The 15,651-nt window shown below is 44.0% G+C and overlaps 1 long non-coding RNA gene across 5 annotated transcripts; it reads left to right on the plus strand.

Annotated features, from left to right (window-relative positions):
- Positions 1 to 9,765: 9,765 nt before the first annotated feature.
- LOC123052731 (uncharacterized) lies at positions 9,766 to 15,337 on the plus strand. 5 transcript variants are annotated; one of them, XR_006425008.1, is made up of 7 exons: positions 9,766 to 10,274; positions 10,372 to 10,528; positions 13,600 to 13,667; positions 13,861 to 13,952; positions 14,420 to 14,558; positions 14,633 to 14,702; positions 14,928 to 15,337. It is a non-coding gene; the product is annotated as an uncharacterized lncRNA (long non-coding RNA). The 5 variants fall into 5 exon arrangements; XR_006425009.1 differs by having other exon boundaries at positions 13,600 to 13,665; positions 13,861 to 13,947; XR_006425005.1 differs by having other exon boundaries at positions 9,767 to 10,274; positions 13,600 to 13,665; positions 14,420 to 14,702.
- Positions 15,338 to 15,651: the final 314 nt, after the last annotated feature.

Consider the following 15,651-nt stretch of genomic DNA (forward strand, 5'->3'; position numbering starts at 1 on the left):
GGGCATTTATGACTTATTGTAACATCCCAAAATTCTAAATTTTGGAATGTTATAATAAATAGATAGATTGATTGTTTGTTTGATTGTTGTGTGATTGATTGAAGTGAAATTCAAAACTTTTTGAAAGTTAAATGAGAGGGAATAAAAGGACTTTCCCGAACTTTCATTTTTGCATTTGTGATCTCCGTGAATTCAAATTATTTTCACCACAAAACCCCGGAGAGAAGATGACATGACTTCTTCGATTTATTTATATGACAAGGGGTGTTGAAAATATTTGAATTTCATATGAAAATATTTCCAACTCTGAAACATTAAGCAACTCAATGGTTTTCATGAGAGAAGATAAAAGGACTTCTTCAAAACATATAAAATATGAGTTGGAAGTTTAAAAGGATCAAATTTAAAGTCCTTTTGAAATTATTTTTCAATTTGGAGTTATTTGGGTTTTATTCAAATTATTTTTCTCCAAAAATAAAATATATTGAAATTAGGGTAAAATGATTCCGTACATCAGAAAATTGGAGAGAAATAAATTTGAATTAATTTTGGTATTTTAAAATGATTTTTTTGGATTTTATTGTAGCAGTAGCACTGTTTGATTTATTTAAATTTTTGAGGATTTTATTTGATGCTATAAAAATGTTCATGTTGTAGAAAATAAATTTTCTGAAAATTTTGATATATTATATGCCTAGTATATTTTTTAATTTATTTTGGTTTATATTATTTTCTGTCAAAATTGTTTTGTTTAAAAAAAACTCCTCGGACCGACTAGGCGGAAGCCCAGCCGGCCCAAGAGCGCCGCCGTCTCCCTCGCGCGTGCCCGAGCCGGACTCCTCGAGTCCGAGCTGCCGCCGCCGCTCGCCGTGACCGCCCTAGCCTCCTCTGCCCCTCCCGCACGCCACCGCGCGGCCCCTCCCTCCATAAAAGCCCGAGGCCCCGGCCCCGCCTCTCTCCCCTCGTTCGCCGCGCCCCACCGCATCCCGCCGGATCTGCGCCGCCACTTTGCCGCCGCCGCCGCCCGGCCCCGCCTCTCTCCCCTTGTTCGCCGCGCCCCACCGCATCCCGCCGGATCTACGCACCGGAGCCGCTCCTCCGCCGCCCGCACCGAGCCGCGCCGCCGCCTGCTCGCCTCGCTGCCGCAGTCGCCGCCGCCGCGTCTTCTCTGCACCGCCGCCCGATCTCCCGCCACCGTCGCCGGGAACCGCCGCCGCCGACGACCCGCTGCCGAACCGGTATAAGAAACCGCCTGGCCTGGTTTTTTCTTTTAGGGTTTAGGTTTTTTTCGGTTCCCGTTTTAAAACCCGGTTTTTCTTTTAACCTAGTTAATTAGTGAATGTTTGCCGGTTAGGTTTTCTCAGCGAACAGTTTTCGTTTGTTAGCGTCCGGTAACGAATGTTCGTTATTTAGTCATTTCGTTTTCTGTTTATTTACATCAGGGACCTATACGTAATTATCTTTCTTACAGATTAGTCCCTGTTTTTCAAACGACCACCACTTTTTACTCGTTTGTCCAAATCCAACGAAACCAACGCCCACTTCTTCGTTACGATCCCCTCTATCCAGTAAAACAACGTAAACATGTTTTTGAAGGTTTTAAAATTTGAATTCAAAAAGTTTTGAATTTGAATCTTCTTACGATCGTAACTTGAGTTTCGTAGCTCTGTTTGAGTTGATTCTTTTTGCACATTAAATCTCTTGACCTAAACTTTCTGATAAGGCCAAATTCACATAATTTTGGTACTGTTAGGATTTTTTTATGTTGCAAGAGTTATTTGCTTGGTTTTGAAGTTTTCCGAATTGTTTTATTCGTTCTTTCCGATCTTTGGAGTGATTGCTTATGTGTGATTATTATTGCTTGCTTATGATAGATTGACCGGAGTGTGACGAGTAGAACTATCAGGAGTTATGAGTGCGAATCATCTTCATCAACAGTACAAGGCAAGTTCATACTTTGATCATACCCCTTTCATACCCAGTTTTTATGCATTAGCTTCAACCCTCAAACATTGCATGAGTAGGATTGATAACATGTGGGTATTGGGAAGTAGTTGATGAAGTAGGAACCTATTGACTTGCATTCAACCCCTGGGAGTTACTACGTTATGCTTATACTGCTATGCTATGCTCGTAGACGTGGATTGGGTTTGAGTGTATCCATGACAGATGTGAGATTATTATTTAATGGTTAACTTAAGGTGGCTACTTTAATACACATCTGGGTGGAATGGTTGGGGCACCCTGGAGCACCCAGTGGTTTGCCCGGGCACCTAGAGAACCCAGTGCTTGCCCAAGGGGATCCCGGAGGACTCGTGTGATCACCCTATGGAATGCCACCCACGCTCAAAGGGATCATAAGATTATTCATGCTAGAAACTTCCGTGTGCAGCCACAAGCCATTATGGGCTCTGGCATAGTTGAGTAAGTTGCGTGAGCTCTTGAAGAGGTGGACTAGCAGATGTAGGGGGATTGTAGGTGTAACATTGTGCCCGAAGTAGAGAGTAAATGCTTCTGAAATATTGTGTCTCGATCATCCATTTCTCAAACACCATGTAGTGCGAGAAATCCAACGGAGGAGATCGAGTCTTGTGGGGAAAAGTGCGCAAACCTCTGCAGAGTGTACAAACTAATCATGGTTAGCCGTGTCCGCGGTTATGGACAATCTTGAGTCTCTGGTACTTGGATTATCATATTGACCTCATCACGTTAGTTTAATTAATTTGTTGGGTTGTTAATGATTATTATTTTGGGATTGAGTTGGAGGAACCTTCTCAATATTTGGCAACCAACTTTGTAGTTAAATAAAATATATTCCTTTGCAGTAGGGAAAAATTGGCTTTTCGCAAAAACATTATAACCATATAGAGCTTTTCCACCAGCCATATATGCATGTAGTGATAGTTATTATTCATCATTATCCTATGGTGTGAATTTGCCGGTACATTCAATGTACTGACCCTTTGTGGTTGCAACGTCTCATGTTGCAAGAATATTACGACGAGTAAGTGGTACGTTAGGGTTACGATTTCTACACTCAACTTTGCCGTTGGTGTTGATGGGAATCCACAACCTTGTTGTTACTTCCGCTATTTGGATTGAGGTAATAGTATTTACGTTACTTTATACATGTGATTTACCTCTGTTATAAATCCTCGAGTACTGTGTGTGTCAGCATACTGATCCAGGGATGACACTTAAGCACAGAGACTTGACCGTCTGAGGTCGGGTCGTTACACTTATCATGTCGGGCTGCTCCCTAGGCTATAAATAGGCGCCCCCCTACAACCACTAGCTGGTTGGCTGATCCGAGAGAAACTGACAATTGTCATTTGAGAGCATCCCATCCTCCGAGGACTTTGAGCGAAAATCATCAAGTGAGGAAAACCCAAACCCAAATACCTACAAATCCAAAGTGATTGAGCATCACTTAAGAGATTGATCCTGCGTGGATCTGACGCTTGTTACCTTTGAAGACTGTGCATCTTCTAGACGGTTAGGCATCATGTTCTAGAGCATCCAAGAGGAAATTGTGGATCGCCGAGTGACCGAGTTTGTGAAGGTTTGGAAGTCACCTGAAGTCTTACCACGAGTGATTGGGAAAGTTCTGTGTGACTTTAGCTCAAGGAGAATACGGTGAGAACTGTGTGTCCGGGACTGTGTGTCCTCAGGTTTAAATACCTAGCCGCTCCAACCAGACGTACAACTGTCACAACAGTTGGAACTGGTATACCAAATCATTATCTTCACCAAGCCTACTGGTTCTGTTTCCTCAACTCTTCCATTTCCGCATTATTGTGTTGTGTGCTTGTTCATATCTGTTCGAAGACTTTGACTGAAGACTTTCTCAATTTCCTCAGTTCAATTTCTTCAGTATGTTTGTCTTCATCCTGTGTATTCTGTGTTTACGATTTCTGTACTCTGTGCTTGTTTTCATTTCATCATGATGACCATGCTTATGCTCTGTTATGTTTGCATCTGAGTACTTATTTTGCTGCAAGTAGTTCTTCTCTTTGGAATTTCCTCACCCTGAAAGTCCTCAGTGAAGAATTCATAAAAATCGCCTATTCACCCCCCTCTAGTCGACTTGACGCACTATTATACTTGCTCTTACTCGCACGACCGACCTGACAGGCTCTACCCTAGTCGCCGTTGTATCATATGGTTTCACACTGTTCCAGATCATAGCGCCGCCACGCAAGTCTTCTCCATCCCTTCTTCCAGCGTGCACCGTGAGAAGGGACAGCAGTCCTTCGAACCACGCCTTTCGTGATCCTGTATGGGAGAGGGGCGATCAGGTTTTTGGGGAACACACTCCTGCGACTGCTGCCAGCAACGACTTCCTCAATGACAGCCTTCTTCCCTGACCTCGGTAACCTCTTCATCAATGACATGAGTGAAAACATCAACCACGGCAGTTCTGCTCCCGCTGTATAGTATGTGATTCTGTCATCCTGGTGTAGTCAGCATCATTACTTTGATCTTTGCAATTGTCGTCATGATCTATTTACTGTTGATTCGGATTAAATCCCATAGTAAATTGCTCATATATTCAACAATCCAATCCAAATACCTGATTATAGGCAATTTCCTCTGAGTGGTTTTGTTGCGCTTTTAAAGCCACCTATACCTTTAAGGGGGTGCAATATAAAAGGTGGCGTACAAGAGCAATATATTGGTTTCAGATCATGTACTGCTATGACGCCACTAAGGGTAAGCCTGAGGGCGATCTTAATCCTGCACAACAGGAAGCTTTTGAGAACATCGATACCCTCTTCATAGCCGCCCTGCTGAATGTTGTTGACGATTCCATTGTGGATTAATATATGTCGTTTGACAGCGGCAAAGACATGTGGGCTGCGCTCGAGGCCATGTTTGGGGCCTCGGGCGCTGGCAATGAGTTGTACATCATGGAGCAATTCTGTGACTACAAGATGACTGATGAACGCTCTGTTGTTTAGCAGGCTCATGAGATACAATCACTCGCTAAGGAACTTGAGTCCTTTAAGTGTGTGTTGCCGGACAAATTTGTTGCTGGGACCATCATTGCCAAGCTTCCACCTTCGTGGAATTTTTTGCTACTTCTCTGAAAAACAAGAGACATGAGTTTTCCATTTCCGATCTCATTAGCACTGAGAAGGCGAGAGCAAAAGACACACATGCTCGAGTCGCTGAGGTAGCTTCTAGTGCCCGCATGGTACACGAGAAGAACTTCTGGCACAACAAGCCCCAAAACAACACGAACAAATCTCAGGGGAAAGGCAAGTTTGATGCAAAGGACAAGCCGTCACATTCTACCAACTTTAAGAAGAATTCTCATAAGAAGGGGAAGGGACATAAACCTCAATTTTGGTGGCACCGCACAAAATTATATGGCTGCATCTACCTGCTGTCAGCTAACCTCATCGTGCTCTAGGTATTCCTTCATTCGTAACTAGGTACAATGACCACCGCAAGATGAAATAAGCTTATTCGTACGTTGACTTGCTGATTGCAATGCGGAACGATCCTGTCATGTCTGGAGGAGCAAACAAGCAGTGCAGTCGAAGGTGGAAATCAACTAAGGCCTTATGAAATTATATATAATCTTCCTCAGGCAGGTCAGTATCCCGTTCGTCCAGATGATCGTGTTTTGTCATGCCAAGCTATTGATATGTGCTACTGTTTTGCAACACCGTTTAAGTATAGCTATTGTTTTCCTATCTTTTCAGATTGAGGAAAATGAAGATGATTTCAGGGGAACTGCACAATATGGACTGATGTTGAGTCATCTCTATTGCCTCATGTGTTTGCTGCAAATGTGTCAGCATCAATCGCAAGATGAGGCAGCCAGCTAGTTGTGGAGTTGCCAACATGCTCAAAGTGCTCGCAACATTGAGAAGAAATAAGCATGCCCACGAAATTAATGCGTGCGCAGGGAGGCCCTTTGCTCAGAGAAGCATCGACCGATTTTCTTTATTTGCACACCTTCTCACAGCTTTGTATTGGTTATAGTATGGTGAATCATTGAGGTGCATAAACATGCTGAACTTTTGTTCTTCTGAATGTTAGTATGCATACCGTATCTTCTGAAGCTTAGTTTAATGTGAATGCTGACTAGCCTGTGAACCTTTACAATCTAGTAAGTATATTATAGGCCTGTTATTTGACACCTCACTTTGCCACGCTATGCGACTAGTATGAGTGTCTGCATCCAGTACCACATCCTCTAATTTGGTGGATGCCAAGTTGAAAAAGGTTACCGATGAGTAGCCATAAGCTGGAGGCGTCTCTTTTTTTCTTTCGGATGGGCAATAAGCTGGAGAGTGTCTCGGGCTGCCTCTAGCACAAGGCCGTCCAGTACAAAACACAGGCAGCCGACTAGGTCGATACAAAAGCCTATCCATCTTAAAGCCCATTTGTTTTTGTTTTTTGCGAGGAAAAGCCCATATTTCTTGTCGAGTAGTGCTGCTCGCTGGACTCTCCCGCTTCCGTCTCCCCCCAATTCCCCCCGCTCCCCATCTTCCTCACTCGTCCAGAAAACCCCCGCTCACCTTCTTCCTCACTCGTACAGAAAACGCATGCTCCTCTTCTTCCTCGCTCCTATAGAAAACCCCAGCCATCCTTCTTCCCCACTCGCACCGCCACTAGGCTCGCCTCTCGCTACTCTACTCAAAATCATGAGCTCGGCGCAACACCCACAAGGAAAATGGAGTTGGCTGGCCCCAGTGCCAAGAAGATGAGGCTCCCGCCAGTGGTGACGCCGGTTGTAGATCCCGCACTCGGCAGCGCGGGGAGAAGCGGCGAGCCCCCCCCCCCCCCACCCGGATCTGAGGAACCCATAGAATCTCCGGTGGACCACATCAGCGATCTCCCGGACGACATCCTTGGGGAGATCATCTCGCTTCTCCCCACCAAGGATTACTGCCATACACAAGTCCTCTCAACTCGGTGGCGCCTGCTATGGCGCACCGCGCCCCTCAATCTCGACTGTCGTCAGATTTTGTCCTTCCTGAATTTGATCTCCTCAGAGCCATCGTCTCCTCTCAGCAGCAGGGCCCCGTTCAACGCCTCTGCATCCTGACACACTACCTGCAGTCCATACCTGGCAGGGTGGACGCTTAGCTGACATCCCCTGAATTCGAAAAACTACAGCAGTTTGAGTTATACCATTACCACGAAAGTTCCATACCACGAACCGAACACTAAGCATTTGTGCCCACACCACCGTTGTCCATCTCGTGGTTTCCCTCCTCTCTCCACACTGCCACCTTCACCCAGTCCCATCTACCAAACGATCTGGTACAAATGCTGCGACTCCCATTGCTAAAAAAACTTTCGCTTGTGGTGGTTTATCTGTCGGAGGCCTCGCAGCACAGCATCATCCACTCGAGTTGCCCTGCCCTGGAGCAAGCTTGCTGATAGTTTTGGAGGTAGAAATCCGTATCAGTTGTCTCCAAATAAAGTCACCTCACCTCCTTGGAATTTGTTTTGAAGGACATCAGCTCATCATCGAAGATGCCCCTTCACTTCAAAGATTGCTCCTTCATTATTGTTATTAACCTTCGCAAATCACTGTCGTCTCTGCGCCCAAACTGGAGACCTTGGGTGTAATTCACGATCCGTTTAATGATCACAAGAAGTTGGTGTTTGGCTCGTCTCACTTTTTCACGTACCGTATATTATCATCTACACATTTGTAATCATAAGATGCATTTTTCATTTGCGCGCGCAAGTTTTATATCATCTTGGAGTACACTTTGGGTACTAATAGTATGTTATATGCTCAATGAAGAGTCCGTCCATGGATAGCCTATCAATGCTGTTGGATTCTGTCAAGATCTTATATATCAGAATGTTTAGTTATGATCTGAACATAATTATTAGCTTGCTGTGATGCTTTCAATCTCTGGAGAATTTATATATAAAGGTGATTATTTCATGCACATTGAAAGACCGTATATATTGTACTAGAATTAACCATTCAGCTGTTGCTCTTTCGACATACTCTTTTTCAGATCTTAACTGTTTTCAATCTTCATGTCTACTTAGGCACTAACACACATGGAGAAAAATGTATAACCAATCGGTGGCGTAATAAGCACCGGGATTTTCTCAGTTCTCATGACATTCGTTTGAGGACAATAATGATGGAAGGATATGCATCCAACCAGGAAAACAGAAGCTTTGTCACATTCTTCCTGTTGAATGCGAGGTTACTATTGTCCATGAGGCTTAAGTTTTTCAGCAAGAGATTTCTCACGGACGGACATGTTGAACAGAAAAAAAAGTTTCAGGTGGACAAATGGGCTTCTGAAGATGCTCGGCTTCTATTTACAATAACTTGTAATCATCCTCCAATAATTGTTTTTGCACAGGATGTTGATTTTATGGATCAGACCGATCCATTTGTTTGTGACTGCGAAAAAGAGTGATTGGGTTAGATGTTATTACCATGTTCAATCTGGGTTTTCTCTAAATTTGATGAACAATTAATCCTTGAGCTTTCTGTAATGTTTGTAACCTTGAGTTACATGCTGTTGCCCTCATACTCCCATCCGCCTGACACTACACTGCCGCACCTTCCATGGCTCCTGTTCATTCCTGTCCGAGGTCTCGTCGCCGTTCTCCGCCTTGGTTCGCTCCCTGTGCCCGCCACCGTCTGGCGTTGTCAACATGGTCAACAACCGAGAGGAATCAAGAGATGACTGTACGTGGAGAGGCTGACAGAAGGGACCCACCCGGGTCATTGCATTACGCAAGCAGGTGCCTCGTTATTAAAAGCCAAAAAATACTTCCTCCTAATTGTTTAACAACTAGGTCCCACGCCATTGTCAATGTACTCAATAAACACGAAAATTACACCACGAGCGGATAACACCAGGGACCCAGCATCTCGCCTAGTTGTTTTTTAGTCTTAGAGACGGAGCTCAACTGCGCGCTGTGCAGGGGCTGTGGCCCGTCTAGCCCACGCTTAAGCTATTATTTAAGCACATGACGAGCCCAGTTGATATCTTTTTTCTTTCTGAAAATGGCTAGCCCAGTTCTTTTTTTTGGAGAATACCCAACCGAGGCCTACTTGCTTTTCTCAGCCCTGCTGGGCTACAAATCCTTCAAGACGAGGAGGGATGTAAGTAGTAAGAAATGGGCTTCCCCAGAAAATGGGCTATAAGTTGTAAGAAATGGGTTGTAAATTTTTAAACAAAAGCCAACCCGCAATTACATTGAAATATCATTTTTCTGGATTTCTCTACTCTTATAGAAAACAAAGTTGGTGATGATGGTGTGCCTGCCATCTTGCAATATAGGCTGTCCGATCTTTATCTAACAGATAGGAAGGAAACTATGACAATTTACCCGCACTCCTCTCCACATTTGCAGATACGGCCTTCCCTCGTTCATCCTTTTCTCCCACAAGATAAACTACTTATACAAATGCATCTTCATGTTCCGTGCAACGCACGGGCATCTTGGTAGTTGCGGAGAATTTTTTTGAATTTTATTTTGATATAATTTTTTAAAAAATATTTTTAACATAAATCATAATTTCGTGATTAAAAGAGTTCGGACCCCACTGAAATATGCAAAATTTCGTTGAATTTTTTAGCAGTACCCAGAATATATGGTATGTAATGCTAATAAAAAGAATATGGGCTTGAAAATATCCTTAAGAATTACTCCCTCTGTACCGAAATATATGACGTTTTAGCGATCATAGTATAAATCTGGCTACGTTACGAAACTTCCCGAGTTTCCGAAAATGCCCTCCCACCTGCCCACTCCCATCCACTTGCTGCCCACTCTCACCCATACCCTCTCATTCCCCTCCCTCATCGCCTCTTCGCATCGTCGCCGGCCACCGCAGCCCATCGCGTTCTCCCTCCGGCAGCCCACCGTGTTCTTCCTCCTGCAGCCCAGCGCTTACTTCCTCTCCTTCCTTTCTCACTACTTGCTTCCTCTCCTTCCTTTCCCATCCCGAGGTCAAAAGACTGGTTTTTTATGCGTCGGTGAAGAGATTCTGGGCGGCGGAGCTGGTGTGGGCGCCGATGCCGGATCCGCGTGTGCGTACGCTGGATCTGGGCGACAGAGCGGCGCTGGACAGAGTGGAGTGGCGACAGAGCGGAGTAGCGGAGTGGCCCCGGGGAAGGATGCCTTGGCCGGCTGCGGGTGCCTTGGGTGGGGCTGCGCGTCTATGCGGCGACCTCATCGAGACCAAGAAGCCGATGTCGGTGATGCTGCTGCACATCGATGACCTCCTCCCTCTAATGCGTGCCCGCCATCGTGCGCCGTGATAGGTAGGTCCATGGTACTTCCCTCCCCCCTACTCGGGACGCCACCAAGGTCCGCCCCTTCCTTCCTTCCCTTCCATTCCCTTGACTTACACACGCATAGTCGATGTAGGGAGAGGAGGACGACCCCAGCCATGGAGCAGCAACAACTCAAGTTTAAGGTAAAAGTGATGGTCATGGGTGAAATTAGGGACGATGCCCAGCAGCAAAAACTCACCAACACCTGCTCCGACACCATGGACCAACAGCAGCAACTGAAGGTCCCTTCTCCTCCACGCCTCCCTCTACCACTCTCTCGTTTCAATTTCTATTTCGTTCCCCTGATGCGGTGCTACTCAATTCTCGTGCTTGCTTGCTGCTCTGAGCTATGGCCGTCGAAATCAAATTGGCTGCCGAGTAGTTAACCTTGCTAATATGTTAACTGTGTAAATTTGATATCCTAGGAGAGAGAGAAACCTCATGTAAATTGGAGTACAGTAGTAGCTTGCAATTTCTTTCAGTCAACACAGCGTTTCAGACACAGGATGACTAACTGAATTGTAAAAAAATGAGTTAGGGATTTAAGGGCCTCCTCTTTCAGTCAACACAGAGTAACAACCAATGATAGGATTTCATCTTGCACGGCTATACCTGGAGACTAGGAGTACGAACACAAGACTCTTATTATATCTTTTCTTCCATTGTTTTGAAGAGGCACTTGTTTGTTCACATATCAAATATATTTGGAGTAACCGACTATTACAGGAAATGCTAGGAGTAGTTCCTATGTGTACAACAAGATGGATTCGAAAACTATCAATTTGATATGCAGAACTACAGGAAATGCTAGCGTTTCTGATTCGAAAACTATAGCCCGTTCAGTAAATTTTGTGCACCCCAAATTTGTTGGTGGTTTACATGGAGTAGTGCTTGCTGCCAGTATTTAACTGAATTTAACATGTGCTAGAGCAACTAAGCTAGATGGTCAGAGAGATTTTTGCCATAAGTATCCCATAGTAATGTCCATAGCCGGCAGTCCGTTCGGCTGTCTAAAATTGTACTTGCTGAAATTTCTTGCTTGGATTGCTTGTTGAAATTTCTTGCTATGTCGATAGGAGTATTTCATACTGTACTTGTTCAAATTAGGGAGGACAACAGTACTATAGCACTGCAGAAGGAGTACTTTGCTTTAGAGATACTGAACTAAAACTTTTTCAGTTAATTAGGAGTAACAAGCAAGCTGATTTCCAGTACCAATTTCTTAGATTTAAATTAACTGGAGCCTCTCCCCTCCTACTCCTCTCCTCATAAGAAGTTATACAGAGGCTTTACAAAACAAGGAGTAATTCAAATGATCATACAAATCTGAAAATTCGAAAACTTATCACAACAAGGAGTTATACAAATGATCATACAAATCAGAAAATTAAAAAACAAGGAGTTATCTCCACACAAATAACCACAAGGATGCAACAAATATACTCCAAAAGCCTCATCTCAGGTCTCTTGACAACAAACATCTCAGGTCTCATGACAACAAGCATCTCCGGTCTCATGACAACAAGCATCTCCGGTCTCTTGACAACAAACATCTTAGGTCTCATGACAACAAGCATCTCCGGACTAATGACAACAAGCATCTCCGGTCTCTTGACAACAAGCATCTCCGGTCTCTTGACAACAAACATCTCAGGTCTCATGACAACAAGCATCTCCGGTCTCATGATAACAAGCATCTCCGGTCCCTTGACAACAAACATCTCAGGTCTCATGACAACAAGCATCTCCGGTCTCATGACAACAAGCATCTCAGGCCTTTTCTTCCATTACTGAACCCTTTGCATTAGCTCTAGATTGTGTAGGGCATTTGCGTAAACCTCTCGAGGGCATGATAGTCTTGGAGGTAGCTGCCCAAGACCCTCAAGCCTTTCTTTGTTCACATGTGGTGTTTTATACTCATTGCCCCCTGCATGGTTCAGGATCTCAATCATGCATGTCTGCAGAGTTAGGAAAATTCTATTGAGCTTGTAAAACTCATAGCCTTCAAATTCCTCCAAAACACCCTTAATAAGGTCTTGTAGTGTTTTAGGACTCAGACAATCTGTTAGGGATTGCAGCGAGTTGAAAAAACTGAGGTCAAGCACATTCAGATTAGGACTGTTGGCGGGCTGTTGTATTATTCTGATGTCAAGTCCAGTTTTTCCAACATCGGCTAGAAATTCTGGGTCATCTGGTAAGATATGGGGCTTAGCATTATCTTGCTGAATGTAGATGGTTTGTCCAGCATTACTTTCGGGCCAAACGGCCTGTATCGCTGGCAAGACCTTCTCTATCAGGAACTCCCTCATCACTTCTCTATCGACCTTTATTAACTTTGTCTCTATTGTACCTCTGGGCCTGTTATCACTTCTCCTCTGATCAGGAACTTCTTTCATGAATGGCCAGATACCGATTTTCCCAGAGAAAGTCACGTTTCCTTCACTGTCCCACCTTGTCCTAGCAACGGCCGTCAAGAACATCACCTTGCCAATACAGTTGCCATGTATATGCCTCGTAGGCTCTTCCTCCCCATCCAACAGATAGTACGTCTTATTTTTCTTCGTCATATTGAACCATTTCTCATCAATGTGCACAACATTATGCGTTGTCTTGAATTTAGGCCTTCAAGTTTCTATCGTTGTCTCATCAAGCATTGACAAACAAAAATTCATCCTTCCCTTCTTATTTTTTCTTTTAGAGCTGGCTTCACACAGTTTGTATGCCTCTTTATCAAATTCAGCTTGAACTTTCTGTGCAGTGTGGTAGGGCTACATCCCAGTTGCCAAGCGAGTGATCTGATAGTGGACATCTTCTCTTTTTCTGATTAGAAACATCTACCTCTAAACCCTCTGCGATTTGCTCCATTGCCTTCTGCCAAACTCTTTGTATACTCCTCACTCCTACCTTAAAAAATTGTGCAAGGTCTTTCTTATCATTTCTTTTGAATTTGCCACCTCTGCTCATGCACACTGCATTCAATGCCACATTAGCAGCATATTTTTGCTTGTCAGTGAGGGTTTTCCTTTTTTAATTGCTTGTTCAACAACTGCAGCAAGAAACACATCATTGAAAAAATATTAGTCCTATTGAAATGATCAATTGGTATGAAATAATGAAATGATATCATATGATCAAATGATCAAATGAATTACAACAAGAAATATAGTACAACTAAGAAAATACTCCTTGATTGAAATGGTCAAATGGAGTATTAATTAGCTAGAAATATTCAGTTAACTTAAACTGAAAATATTCAGTTAACTCAGACTGAAAATATTCAGTTAACTAAAACTGAAAATATTCTATTGTGTAGGATGTGGGTGAGGAAAGCGGACATGCTCATGGATCGACAAGGCGGTGAAGGATGAGCTTGTTCACTGTGTATGATCCATCCATGCCTTTGCCCCTTCTGTTTTGTTGTTTGTCAACACACATTGTATTGTATGTTTTACATGCTGTCAATGCTCAGTGAGGTCTGTTTCAACGCTTAGCCACTAGTGTCATGTTTCTGTCTACTGTCTTTTGTGTTAGTGCATTTCACACTGAATGTTTTTGACTGTTTAATTTGGTACAGGCTGAGACCGTATCACTTTTTATGTACTCTTTCTTGTGTCTTGAAATAGATGCAGTCAAGGAGAAAGAAAGGTGCCGCATTTAGCTAGTAAGGTTTATATCTACTCCATTTTTTGCTTGTATGAATGGCAAATTTTTTGGTCAACTTTGCTCTAGTGTTTATTTTTTGGGGTTCTGGTAGTTCAAGCTTTTCGTAGTGTTCAGCATGGTTGCATTATGACTTTGATGTTCAGTAAATGATGCATGACACTAACAAGTGTTATTTTCTTCACTGGATTATACTCATTTTATTCTACTGTACTCATGGAGTAGTACAGTACTCATTTTATTCTACTGTACTCATGGAGTAGTACAGTACTCATTTTATTCTACTGTACTCATGGAGTAGTATAGTACTCATTTTATTCTATTGTACTCATGGAGTAGTACTCATGTTACCAAAATGGAGTACGATACAAACTAAAATGATAATTGCTTTACTCTACTCCTAATCCATTTTATTCTGTATTTTGATCATTTCACATTGAGTATTTGAATTGACAATGACATCATCTTTATAGGGAAGATGAGGAAGCTCACCGACTGCATCTTCGTCGGCATCAATGCCCTCGTGCATGTCGATATCATCTTCACCAGGATCAATGCTCTCGTGCATGTCGATATCATCGATATCATCTTCATCGGGACCGACTCCTCCATGTATGTCCTCTTCTTCGGGGGCAGTACAGTTCAGATCAAATTCCATGTTGATTACTATCTTTACCTCTTGCAAGTTGTTGTGTCGTGTTGGAGATGCTGCCTGCTTCAAGCTGTTGCTGTTGCTGCCTACTTCAAGCCCTCCAGGTACTCTGCACTGCCAATTCCATATTCATCTGAGCACGATTTCGGTCTTGTATGCCTGCTGGAGTTCTTGTACTCAGAAACTTTGTCTTGATTGATACTGTGCCATCAATTTTTTACTGTCTACAGTACTTGTACTCTGAAACTTTGTCTTGATTGATACAGTACTCTGCCAACAAACTTTTTCTGGAGTATTTTGAGTTTTTCCTTTTCAAACTTTTACTCCAGGAGGCGATCTAGACCAAGTGTGGAGGCTATCTGCAGCAGTACCTGGAGCTGCATGGGAGGGCGCGGTGATCTGGACCTGTGGCTGCCAATCTGAAGCAGTACCCCCTCCGGCGAGCAGTACCTCGATCTGAAGTAGTACTCTCTGGAGCTGGCGAGGCCTTGGGAGGGGGACAACGATCTGAGCAGCACCCCCTCCGACGAGGCGAGTTGGTGAGGCCCCCTCCAGCGACAGGGGGCACTTTTATACTTTCCTCCCTTTTCACCTGGTCGGGACGTTTTCTAAAACGTCATATATTTCGGAACGGAGGGAGTAGCAAATGGACTGTAAATTATTGAAAATAATGGCTAATGGGTTGTATGCTGTTTTCCACAGATTTGGAGGCTGACTTCAGGGCCTACTAGGTATATGATGACGCTGTCCTAAAAAAATTTACGCGTACACAAGGCTTTGTCAACTTAGTCAACATAGAGATGTGACTGTTGGATGTCCATCCAACAGCCGCGGTGCTTCTTCAATCTCTGATCTTCGTGCTCCAGCCACCCAAACTAGTGCCGGCGGGACTGCCTGGTCCCTCCTCTCATGGCCGGCGGGACTGCCTGGTCCCTCCTCTCATGGCCGGCTGTGCTGCCGCCAGGCCATCCCTCTACCCACCCGCACATCCTGTTATTTTCCAGCGACATCAGCCTCACCCCGCAGCCGACCAGTCCGCGCTCGTACTCTCCT

This window comes from Triticum aestivum, chromosome 2D, assembly GCF_018294505.1.
Source record: "Triticum aestivum cultivar Chinese Spring chromosome 2D, IWGSC CS RefSeq v2.1, whole genome shotgun sequence".
Classification (NCBI taxonomy): Eukaryota; Viridiplantae; Streptophyta; class Magnoliopsida; order Poales; family Poaceae; genus Triticum; species Triticum aestivum.